Source organism: Hermetia illucens, chromosome 5, assembly GCF_905115235.1.
Source record: "Hermetia illucens chromosome 5, iHerIll2.2.curated.20191125, whole genome shotgun sequence".
NCBI lineage: Eukaryota > Metazoa > Arthropoda > Insecta > Diptera > Stratiomyidae > Hermetia > Hermetia illucens.
Window position 1 is genome coordinate 95,099,108 of NC_051853.1, and position 13,356 is coordinate 95,112,463.

The window sequence follows — 13,356 nt, forward strand, 5'->3', positions numbered from 1 at the left end:
ATTGAAATTTATCGTTCAATTCTCTTATAGATTATACACAGAAATATGTGAAGCTCCTGAATTATTTTTGGGATTTTCCTCCCTCCTGATAACGCTGAATAATATGATATTTCTATTAAAGCAACAATAGTTAAGTGCTGTCGGGTAGAATAGAGATTTCCAATTCTCCACCAAGATTTCGAGTATGCTTAAACCTATTGTTGTGTCGAATTCTCAATAACACCGCGGGAGATAGCTACCTACATAGGTAATTGTGTTGCTTTCTCCAATGCGAATATGACTCACCATTTGCAATTTATATCAGTGCCATATTTTCCCAGTAAACCCACAATTTGGCAACTCTGGAGATGATTGTGAAACGAAGAGGTAACCATGTGCACAATATGGTGCGAGGAATTGTTTGGGTGGAATTAATACCTCGCGTTTATTTTCGAAATCTAAATGGTACGTGTTACACTTTCTTGATAAAGGTTTTGATATTTAAATGCTTTGGGAAGGAATTAATTAATAATCTTCAGTTCATACATCTCAGGTGGTGGTATTGGATTCCAATAATAATTACATCTCCGCTTGCTTTAATGGTATGAAACTGTTGCGACAAATATTTACCTTAATTTTATTTTAGTTATTTCTGGTTTACCTGGAATAGTAGAATATACATATTGTTTGTGCCAAGACGTGAATAGTCGTATTGATAATCCTTGCCGGAATATGAGTAAACAAAGGAGCGAAGAAACAAAGACGCTGATAAGCTGACATTACTTTGGTACGGGTCTGATTGATTAATTCTAACTAGGATATTTCTCACTTCTATGTAAATATAGTGAGATTGAGTAGCTGAATTTGGAATTTAGCCTTCAGACCCTGAATATGGTAGGTGAGGCAAAGGTGCGTCATCCACCTTATTCAACTTTTATAGAGTCTATTATACATGATGTGGGCAGACGTTGTTATTGCGAACAACTGGTTCCTTTTTAAGGTTTTCTGTAAAATAAAACCTTATTAAAATCTGTTTACTGTCTGTCTGTCTTCTTTTTGAGGAGGTAGAAATCTTCAAAAAACACTGCTGTGGACACACCAACGTATAGGACTTTTACCTGCTAAAACCCCCCAAGCCCCGTGGAACCGCCATATACATCACCGGGCGGACTCAGCTCTCTTTAGCTCGGTTACCTTTCGTCTCTACCCGGCGTACGTAACGGAGCTTTCCTAGTCTAGCCTAGATGACAACAAACTATACACATATTAACTATAATCTTCGTCTATTTCCGACAGTGGAAGTTACTTCACGATTTGGACGACGGGTCGATATAGCGTTGGCAGTTCCACAGGGTCTGCTCTGGGTCTTCTGTTATGGAACTTAATTTATGATGGCGATCTACAGCTTCCAGTAATTGGACGCTACAATCCCAAAATAATTGCCGGCGATTTCAACTCATGAGCAGAAGAATGGGGAAGCAGAAAAACAAATGCAAGGGGGCAAATACTGCTAGAGACATTCTCGCGTTTAAATGTCGCACTTGCGAACTCTTGGGGAGCCAACACATACCAGAGGGGAGAATTACAATCGGCAGTAGATCTCACTTTCGTCAGTGACACCCTTATCAAAGATTTTCAGTGGCATGTCAGCAAAGAGTACATACACAGCGATCATCAGGCTATTGTCTTCCAAACCTTGCGTAGGAATTATATGAAACCACGAAAAAGAATAAGGATGAGCTGGGTAACTAGTAAATTCGATGAAGAAATGTTCAAGGAGCTACTTTTTGATGACACATTATTATCGGGAAGCGCACAAGAAAAAGCTTGACTGGTCGCGGAAAAATTGCAGCGGGCATGCAATGCCTCTATACTACGGCGTAGCGCTTTCCGAAGACGAAATCCCAATTTCGTCTTCCTTACCGCCACCTTTGATCACCTGTAGTGGTAGAAGAGGAAATTTTTTGATGCAGTAAGGAAATTCGCTGATAATAAGACCCCAGGGCCAGATGGAATCCTGAATATCGCCCTGAAAGTGGCAGCCAGGTCAGCACCAGGTATGTTTGCCAAACTTTTTACGGCATGCCTTAGAGAAGGAGAATTCCCCCAGGAATGGAAGCTGCAAAAATTGATACTTATTCAGAAGCCAGGTAAACCATTGGGAGACCCCTCCTGATGTCGACCGATATGTTTGGTCAATACTGTTGGTAAACTATTTGCACGAGTATTATACAACAGGTTGCTCACTGCTGCGGAAAAGGAAGGAGGCCTATCCGACAAACTGTTCGGGTTTCGTAAGGGGAGATCAACCGTCGATGCAATCAACATGGTGATTGGCCTGGCTCGCGCTGCAATACATGACACTCGATGTAAAAAATGCATTCAACACTGCAAAGTGGACGAAAATCGTAGAGGCTCTAACTAAACTACAGGCTCCGAAGTACATTGTACGCATCGTTGTTGCATCTCTTCTTGGAAGAAGATTATATTGCGACTCGGACGATGGACAGAAATTATTCCCAATGTCCGGTCTATCAAACTAGGAATGGGGTATCGACCAGGTACTGGTAGGGAGAATCCCCATAGACATCTTGGCGGATGAAGTTCGGCGTCTCTACGACAAAATGTATGCAATCGCCAAGTCTATTGTACTTCGACGGCAACTAGCATGGCGGGAATTCATCGCCAAATGGCAAAAGGGATGGAACGAGGCACAAACTGGCCGTTGGACCTACCGTATCATCCCACACATTCGAAGATGGGTTGAAAGGAGCCACGGGGAACTAAGCTACGAGCTAACACAGTTTTTAAGTGGACATGGAGGTTATCGGGCTTATCTACATCGAATTGGACCAGCAGTAGGTTTTGAACCTTTCCACCTTCCATCGATGAAAAGAAGGCTTACAGTAATTAAGTAAGCCGTTGTCGTTGGATTCGCAGATAAGATTGGAGTGCTCATAACATCCAATCACCACGACGAGGTAGAGATCTTTGGGAAGGAGACTATAAGGGCGATCAAGTCTTGGCTTGGAGACTTCGGGCTGAAACTTTATGAATACAAGACGAAGTTGGTACTCTCCTCAAAATGGCGGAAACTGTTCAAACCTGCATGGTGTACGTGTTATTTTAACTGATGAGGGAAGCCGCTTGTACAGAAGCACGAAGCGAGCCTAAGCAAGCAAATTGAGCGAATGAGGTGGTGGAGTGGTCGGTGGACGCATAGGCTTATCCCAAACATAAGTATGTGAACTACACGAAACCATGGTTAGACGAGTTACAATCTGACACGGTGGGTACAGGAAGTATCTCTTGTAGTATCCGGGTCTTCGCGACATATGCAACTTTTCCTTTGCCTTGTCCAGGGAAAATCTGCTGGGAGAACGCCTTTAATAATATGCAATATTCCTTTGTTTTCTTCCGCCCAAACACCCTTTAGATTTAGCTTAGAAATTGGTCGTGGAGGAGAGCATTGTGGTGGCTTGCCGAGGAGCTTACCTACGGAAATTAATTGTTTTGTTATTGGCGAGTGAGAAGTTTTGATTTGAGAAAGTGTACATCTTTTTCGCGAATATGCTCAATAGGAAAGCACATAACAGTCGACAAACAAAAAGAACCGCAAGTGTGTATGAATTGTACAATAATGCGAGCTCATTGGTGATATTCAGTAGAATCTCTGAGACAGAATTTATCTTCTTTTTTGACAATAACAGGAAAAACTATTTACTGCTGGGCGTTTGCTACTTACAGAAAAATATAAAAACATTAAGATTAGCATTAAATAATCTAATATTTGTTATTTTTTATTGTATATGGAATCTGGATAGAAGTTTTGTTTTCTTTTTTGGAGGAAAGGAAGTTTTGACTTGATTTCACGCTTTTTATCCGTTAATTGAACACGTTTCATTGTTGTGTTTTAGTATCTCATTTGAAAAAGAAAACTATATGGAAAAATGTGATTGCCCCGAAGTCTGGGTGAAGGTACCTAAAGGTTTCTTTTCTTCTTTGCTTTTGTTGCTTGATATTGAAGGATCCCCTCAACTTTCCCGAGCCTGGGTAGAACAAAGGAGTACAAGCACGTGTCGACAGAGCACTGCCTTTCGCAGTTTGCTCTGGATAGATGCGACCATGGACTTGATCGCATCCCAGTCTTCCTGACATGCTAGCATTCTTCATCATCATCAATGGCGCAACAACCGGTATCCGGTCTAGGCCTGCTTTAATAAGGAACTCCAGACATCCCGGTTTTGCGCCGAGGTCCACCAATTCGATATCCCTAAAAGCTGTCTGGCGTCCTGACCTACGCCATCGCTCCATCTTAGGCAGGGTCTGCCTCGTCTTCTTTTTCTACCATAGATATTGCCCTTATAAACTTTCCGGGTGGGATCATCCTCATCCATACGGATTAAGTGACCCGCCCACCGTAACCGGGATCGTCAACGATCCTTCATGGGTCGTTTACGATACGGGGAGTGGCGTCCCCGAGGTGCCCGAGCAAGTAGTTCTGACCCCCTAGCTGGCATAATACTTGCGTCCTAGGTAGTAGCCTCGAGAAAGTTTCTCGGTGAAGAGCGAACTGCTAATGACCGATACACGCTGGGACACACTGGGAGTCCCCGGAGCCGTCGACAACTCCCTGTCGACGTCGATGGGGTGATGTGAGCCTAGCTCTGCCAAGGTGGTAGTTGTGGCGTGTATCAGGAGCTAGCCCCTTCGGGACCCTGGTCGGGTAGTGTGCATTGAACCGGTGTTAGTAGACCGCGTTGCCCCGAGCGAGCGCTGATCCGTCCGTGAATTCCGGGATCAGCTAAGCGTAGGTCAGGCCTCAGGGAACTGGGGTAGGGGCTGTGTCCCCGAGGGTATACCCGTTCCTGACTATTGCGGCCCGCTCCCTTGCACACGATGCGCTGGTAAACAACTCAAATGGAGAAAAAAAACGAACAGAACGAGGAGATAGTGGAAATGGAGAGTGAGCTGACTGCGTTTATTCGCAGCACGAAAATGCGCCGTTCGCCCCAGCGCCCAGCGAAGGACGCAACAAGGGCTGAAATACCCGACGAGACATCGGGACGCGCAGACGGAGAGAAAGGCTCGGAAAGTGATGCAGCACCTGCAACACAGATAGGAGGAACCCAGACCATACAGCACAGTGCTGTAATTGGGGAAAGAGGCACAGTGGAAACTGCCGAAACTAATAAAATGGTTTCGAATATAAGCCGAGTGGGAGGACTGTCGATTACTCTGGCACAAGCGGAAGAGGAAAGACTTATTAAAAAATGCACAGCAATTGTGAAGCACATGCGATCTTCGACGTTCCTTCAGAAAAACGTCGGTAAGGGAGTGAAAAACGGGCTAATGGAACTGGAAGAGCTCCTGGACAGGATTTCATATTATAGGCGAACATGGAAAGTAAGACAAAATCCGCAGGAAGCAGAAACAACCGCGCTTCCCGAGGAGAACACCACGAGTACCAAACGGATCGCTGACAGCCCATTGCAGAGTGAACTTGGTAAAAAACGAAAGGAGGAAGGGACATCTGAAGGAGACTTCACTCAGGTACTCTCCAGGGCTGGAAAGAAGAAGGCGAAGAGGATCAAAAGACAACAACACGTCGCGCCATCAGAAAAACCTCTGCCTAAAACTAAAGCGGACACGAAGGATGGAGTGTCAAAAGAAAAGGTGGGGAGACGAAGGAGGACTAGACCGCCAGCTTTGCTTATTAAGCCGACGGAAGGCAAGACTTTTGCGGAAGTCCTCAGCGAAATCCGTTACAAAATCAAACCCGAAGACAACGGAGCGGAGGTGTCTTCCATACGTAAAACGAAGGGTGGTGGAGTCTTAGTCGAACTAGGCCCGAAGACTATCAATAAAGTCACGTTCTGTGAAGCAGTCAAGGGGCTTCTAGGAGAAAAAGCTTTGGTTTCTAGCCTGGAACCCACGTGTGCTTTAGAAATACGAGACCTTGACTGTCTCACGGAAAAGAACGAGGTAGAAGAGGCCATCAAACGCGAATGCCCGGAGGTAACCAATGTCCGGATTGGTATCACCTCCGCAAACTCACGAGGCCAAAAACTCGCTGTGGTGGAAGTTGCCGAGCACTACGCGAGGAAGCTTCTAAACAGCGGGAAAATAAGAATTGGTTGGGTAGTGTGTAGGATACGAATTCGGGCCGCCCCAACCAAATGTTACAGATGTTTGGATTATGGGCACACATCTGCAAACTGTCGGGGACCTGACAGAAGGGCAACATGCCGTAAATGCGGTCAGGCAGGCCATAAAGCGAACAGCTGCAATGAAAAGGAAAGCTGCGTTCTATGCAAGGACCGTGGCGCGACTGATGAGAGCATTGCGCACACTGCGGGATCGGGGCGGTGTCCAGTTTTCAGAGCAGAACTGGAAAGAGCTAGGATACGGTCAACATGATTCGCATTCTACAAATCAATATGCACCGGAGTGCAACCGCTCACGAGTTGCTAGCGCAGTTCGCTGCGGAGACCAAAGCTGATTTAGTACTCATCAGTGAGCAGTACCGAAACAAGGGCCCAGTTTCATGGCACCCAGACATATCAGGTACCGCTGCCATCTGGGTTCGGGACGGCACCCTCCTGGGGGTTCTTGCCCAAGGCCGAGGGGACGGCTTTGTTTGGATTCGGTGTTCAGGGATAACGTTTTTTAGTGTCTATCTTACGCCGAATGAGACGATGCCGGACTTTCGTCGGAGGCTTGAGGCATTGGAGGACGCTATCTTAAGCACGGATGGGCGGATCCTGGTCGGAGGTGACTTCAATGCTAGGGCACTTGAATGGGGCATGCCTCACACAGATTCCAGAGGGAAACGAATTTTGGAAATGGCGGCGAGAACAGGACTGGTAGTTCTAAACACCGGATCCACCCCAACGTTCCGGCGCCCGGGCTGCGAAGGAAGCATTCCAGACGTAACCTTCGCATCGGAATCACTGGTGTCGCTGGTGGACGGGTGGCGAGTTCTGGAAGAGTTTTCGGCCAGTGACCACCAATACATTGCTTTCGAAGTGGTGGACACAAACTCTCGGTGTGCGCCACCCCAGCGATCTTTCTGTGTATGGAACGTCGCGAAGGTGAACACCGGGAAGTTTGTCGAAACTCTGGGAACGGGTGGGGCCACGCTGAAGGGTACTCCTGGGGGCGGTGGCGCCGCTGCTGACACTGTCGTAAATTCAGTTATGAACCTGATAACGACGGTCTGCGGAGCCTCCATGCCCAGGAAGACATCGAGGCGCGGCAAACCTTCCATGTATTGGTGGACAGTGGAAATCGCAGAGCTCCGGAAGGAATGTCACAGGCTCCGCCGCTTAACACAACGTCTAGGCGACCGGGAAGAGGCATGTACCATAATGATGGAGTACAAATCAGCCAAAAGGAGACTCCGCAGCGCAATAAACAAGAGCAAAGCTCGCTGCTGGCAAGATCTGATCGACAAGGTGAACGGGGATCCGTGGGGACTCGGTTACAAACTTGTAACCCGAAAAATCGGGGCTCTGCGGAAACCCTGTTCACTTAAGGCCGAGCAGATGGACCGCATTGTGAGGGCACTCTTCCCTGCACACCCCGTATGGGATGGTGACGTCGGCGCGGAGAGCGCAGAGGACTGTCCACTTTTCTCTGTAAAAGAGTTGGAACAGGCAGTCCTCTCTATGAAAAACAAGAAGGCGCCAGGACCCGATGGTATTCCAGCAGAGGTGTACAAACTGGTATTCCAACACCGGCCAGGCCTACTGCTCGGTGCATTCAACGCTTGCCTGAAAGAGGGCATTTTCCCTGCTCGTTGGAAAGTTGCGAGGCTTGCGCTGATCCCTAAAGGGAAAGGCGATCCCGAACTGCCGTCTTCATACCGCCCGCTATGTATGCTTGATACTGCTGGGAAAGTGCTCGAAAAGCTCATCAGAAGTAGACTCGCTGAAGCGATACGCGCTGCCGGAGATTTATCTCCCCGGCAGTTTGGTTTTAGGGCAGGGAGATCGACAATTGATGCTGTCATGCAGGTCGTGGACGCCGTTCAACGAGCAGAGGCACATAGCCGCCGAACTCGACGGGTGGTGCTCCTCGTAACGCTTGACGTCAGAAACGCCTTCAATTCCGTAAGATGGAAAGACATTCTAGGCACACTAGACAATACCTTCAACGTGCCGAACTATCTCTTACGGATTTTGAGGGACTATCTGAGGAATCGCTCCCTGCTCTATGAAACACTAGAGGGTCAAAGGTGGATGGAGGTCACGTCGGGGGTAGCACAGGGATCCATCCTAGGGCCGGACCTCTGGAACGCTACCTATGACAGTCTGCTTAAACTCGACATGCCAGAAGAATCGCGCCTGGTCGGCTACGCAGATGATGTCGCAGCGCTTGTTGCTGGACGCACTGTCGAACAGGCGCAAAGCAGACTCGGCATATTGATGCGACGGGTAAGCGGATGGATGACTACTCATGGTTTCAACCTTGCACTGGAAAAAACCGAAGTAGTCATCCTGACTAAGAAGAGAATTCCGACCCTGTGTCCCATATCGTTCGGCGAGTCGATAATCGAGTCAAAATCAGCGGTAAAGTACCTCGGGTTGACTCTTGACTCAAAGATGAGCTTTTCTGAGCAAATCCAAGCCAGCGAACAAGGCTGCGGTTGGAGTTTCGGCGTTAAGTAGGCTAATGGCAAACATTGGGGGTCCTACGTCTAGTAGGCGACGTCTCCTGATGAGCTCAACGCAGTCTGCCCTGCTCTACGGCGCAGAGGTATGGGCTGGCGCTCTTAACAAGGAGGTATATCGTAGACGCCTCGCGCAAGTACAGAGACGGGGAGCTTTACGAGTGGCGTCTGCGTACCGCACAGTCTCTGAACCGGCCGTGATGGTGATCGCGGGAGTTATCCCCGTTGCCCTTCTTGCTAGGGAGCGTCAGGCCATATACAAGCGCAAGGGAGATGAGCCAAGGGAGGTGGTTGCTCGCGAAGAACGGCAACACACTCTAGACGAGTGGCAGCTCTCTTGGCAAAATGAAACTAGAGGCAGATGGACTGCGCGGCTCATCGGCAACCTAGGTGCGTGGCTGAATCGGAAGCATGGTGAGACTGACTATTTCCTTACCCAATTTTTAAGTGGGCATGGAAGTTTTCAGTCTTACCTGCACAAGATTGGAAAGGCGCATTCTCCGGACTGTGTGTTTTGCAATGGAGTTGTGGACGATGCCCACCACACTTTTTTTTCTTGTGGAAGGTGGGATGGGGTTCGTCAGCAGCTCTATTTAAACACAGGGGATCTCTCTCCAGACAACATTGTGGAAGAGATGCTGAGGAGTGCTGACAGCTGGAACCGTGTTGCCCATTACGTTCGGGCCCTTCTCGTTGCTAAGAAGATAGAACTCGACCGGTGGAGGAGCCGGATGGCAGGGAGTTCCTTGAACTGACAGTTCCCTTCCTCCTCTCCCCTCCCGTTGGTGAAAGGAATTCCCTGATTTGAAGGCTCCGCAAGGCGGGAGAGATCGGGGGCTGGCCCGAAGTAATGTGACAAACGGTTCCAGGCTAGCTCTCTGACGATGGGGAGGTGTTTAGTTGGTAGTCCGACGATGTACCGAATCGGGAGTCCAACACTGTGTGCGTAAATGCATTCACCTACCCTACCCAAAAAAAAAAAAAAAAAACCGTAACCTACTGAGCCGGATTTTATCCACCACCGGACGGTCATGGTATCGCTCATAGATTTCGTCATGGTGTAGGCTACGGAATTGTCCATCCTCATGTAGGGGGCCAACAATTTTTAGCATTCTTCGCACCAGATATTCTGGTACGTGCATCTCTCCTAGAGTCTCCTCTAGCTCCTTCCTGTCTTCCGCAAATCTTGGATAGTGGAAGAATACATGCCTTGGGTCTTCTGAGAGTTCATTGCAATTTGGACAAATGGGAGAGGTATCTAGTTTAAACCTAAACAGGTATTGACGGTATCCTCCATGCCCGTGAGAAACTGGGTAAAATTATAATTAATCTCACCGTGCTATCTTTCCAACCACTCCTTGATGGCAGGGATGAGCCTGCGTGTCCACTGACTCTTTCACTAGCATTCCCAATGCTCTATCCAGCTATTTAGGGATCTTTCCCTTTCGGCTTTCTTCATCTGTGATAAAGAGGAGATAGGGCCACACTTGTGGTGCATGCTTTGTCATAAGCATACTGCACGTATTGCTTGATGCTATTTGATGGAAGGCTCAGCAGCGATGACAGGCTTAGAAGCGATGATATGATTCAAAATTTGAATACAGGCATAATTTTTTTTACGGCGTTTGGTGATGAGGACCGATTCCGGTTTTTCTTCCGCCAGTGACCGACCAGAACTCTCTAGCTAACTGCTAACAGCACTGATGGCTTCACATCGGTTTAATTCAACATCTTTGAGATCCTTTGCGAATACAACCAGCGCGATATAACCCATCAACGTGGCTTCCCCGGAAGGGGAAGATCAAGTACATCGTTGTACATGATGTTGTACAGCAGTGGATCTGGTACGGAGCCCTGTGGAACACCCGCAGAGACAACGTACTCCTGGGGTCCGTCATCAGTGTCATACCAAAGCCTGAGTTGTTGACAACAGCTGCAAGATAGGCGGGAGTACCTATCTTCGCCAAAGATTCCCGCATTAGCTTCTAGTTGGCCGAACTGAAAGCATTTCTCACATCCAGGATCACCACCACGCAGTATTTGCTGGTACTATCCTTTGTGTGGATTACATCTTTGGCCAAGCCAGTAACCACTTTGATGGCATCAGTGGTTGATCCGGCTTTAGGGAACCCACACTGTCGATCTGAGGGGCCTCCCTGCCTCTTAACAACCGGGCATAACCTATTGAAGATTACTCGTTCTAGCATTTTCCCCACAGTATTCAAAAGTCGAATAGGTCTTTAAGCGGTTGGCACACCAGGTTCACCAGCCTTAGAAAGTAGTACTAACTTCTGTCGCTTCTATGATGCAGGAAATATCCCCTCGGACATGCACACTTCGAACAACTCAGCGAACATGTCCGGTCTGGATTTCATGGTAAGCATAAGGTTCATCTATTCCCGGAGCTTTGTTATCGTCCCACCAACTGAAGAAAATGGACAAATACGCCAGGATCCGATGAAATTGCAGCCGAATTGGTTAAATATGGAGGCGACCAATTACACCAAACCATCCATCAATTGATGCTCAAGGTGTGGGACAGCTATTCATTTCCAGAAGACTGGAACGGGGGATTATCTGTCCCATACACAAAACGGGGATATCACCCAGTGCAGCAATAATAGAGATATCACGTTGTTGAGTACCATCTATAAGGTATTCTCCGCTATCTTGTTAGGCCGCATAGCCCCATACGTCCAGAATATCATTAGCCCATACCAAAGAGGCTTCGTTCCAGACAAATCAGATCAGATTTTATCTCTGCGACAAGTAATGGAAAGACTGCTGGAATTTGGTCATCACTTGCACCATCTTTTCATCGACTTCAAAGTCGCCTATAGTAGCTAGGTTAAAACTGTACACGATCATGAGACAATTCGATATCCCGACGAAATTGATAAGACTGACTAGGCTGACCTTGACCAATATGCGAGGGCAGGTATAAGCAGCAGAATCACTGTCAAAATCATTCGACATCAACAACGGTCTACGACGAGGGGATGCCCTATCATGCGTCCTCTTTAACCTGGCCCTCGAGAAAGTGATCCGTGATGCCGAGGTAACTGCAAGAGGTACGATCCTCTTTAAGTCCACCCAACTATTGGCCTATGCTGACGATATCGACATCATGGGAAGAACGACCCGAGATGTACAAACTGCCTTCATCCATAATGAAGGCAAGACGAAATATATAGTGGCAACGTCAGCGCCAAAAACCAGAGAACCAACAACATCAAATCGCACTGACCAAACGAAAACAATAAAGATACGAGACTACAACTTTGAAACCGTTGATAATTTCTCCTATCTAGGGTCGAAAATCACAACCAGCAACAGCTATGACGATGAAATCTGCACACGGTAGTTAGCTACCAGCAGAGCCTATTTCAATTTACAAAAACTATTTCGCTCGAAACGTCTCACCATAGGATCGAAGCTTCTACTGTATAAGACAATGATCTTGCCAATCCTCATATATTCTTCGGAGATTTGGGTTCTTCGCAAGAAAAATTGCGAACTCCTGACCGCGTTAGAGAGAAGAATCCTCCGAAGAATTTTTGGCCCCCTTCATGAGGATAGACGATTCCGTAGCCTACATAAGGATGAAATCTATGAGTGGTACCATAACCACCAGTTTGTGGATAAAATACGGTTTAATAGATGATGATGATGATTAGGGCACCTCGCCTGCGTGTTTTCGTTGGTACCAATCTGCTATCAACATATATGATTTATGTAGTTATATATATGTTTGTGTGGAAATGTGTAACAATGAGGTAAAAAGTATTCAACCGAAAAAGGAAAAATATTAAAAAAGAAATCCGGTAAACAGGGCACCTATGCTGCAAAGGTTTGATATGTTTAATAAAACCAGTTATAAATGTATAAGCTTTAGATCTCTTCAGTCACCACATCCTGTTCTAGGTTATGCCACTGTGAAGAGGAAACCCTTCAGCACATAACATCGGCATGCAGGATGTTGAGCAGTGCTGCGTATACCAGCCGTCATATGCAATCATCAAAACCTTGCGTTGAAGCATAACTAGCTCTTATCCTTATTGTAACTGTACTTCGGAGAGAATCTTACAAAACGATCGGATCAAACTACTGCAGGTTCACACTATTTCGGCTAATCACATTGTTAATCACAATCGACCCGATCTAGTTCTGTTTCTCAAGGAAGAACGAGCGTGCTTTATAGTAGATTCACCCGTTTCGTTGGAGCGGAATAACAGGAAAAAATTCGGATTTATAGCACGGCACCACAACATGAAGCAGACTTGAAGACTACAAAAGGTCGAAAACATCCCAGTCGGAATTTCAACGATGGGGTTAGCCCCGCAAAATTTACATAAAGCGCTGAAAACGCTCGATCTGGGGGCGAACTAAAAATGGAGGCTCAAAAGGTCATCATCCTTGCAACCTATGCTATAGTCTGAAGAGTCCGTCAACAGTCTGGCCTAGTGGGCTTTACTCCAGATTCGCATTGTTTTCGGTTTAACACATACGTGTCGCTACAGCCGTGACCCATGTAGTAATACATTTTTGCATGGCTGCACATACTTGGACCATCGCTTGGAACGGTGGGGCGAGAAGAAAGTTCGGTGGTCTTTTTGGCTATATGTATATAAATATGGTTGTCATTTACCATTTGGTGGAGAATAGCGCGTGAAGTACACCTACCTGCCACCGCTCGTGGTTAC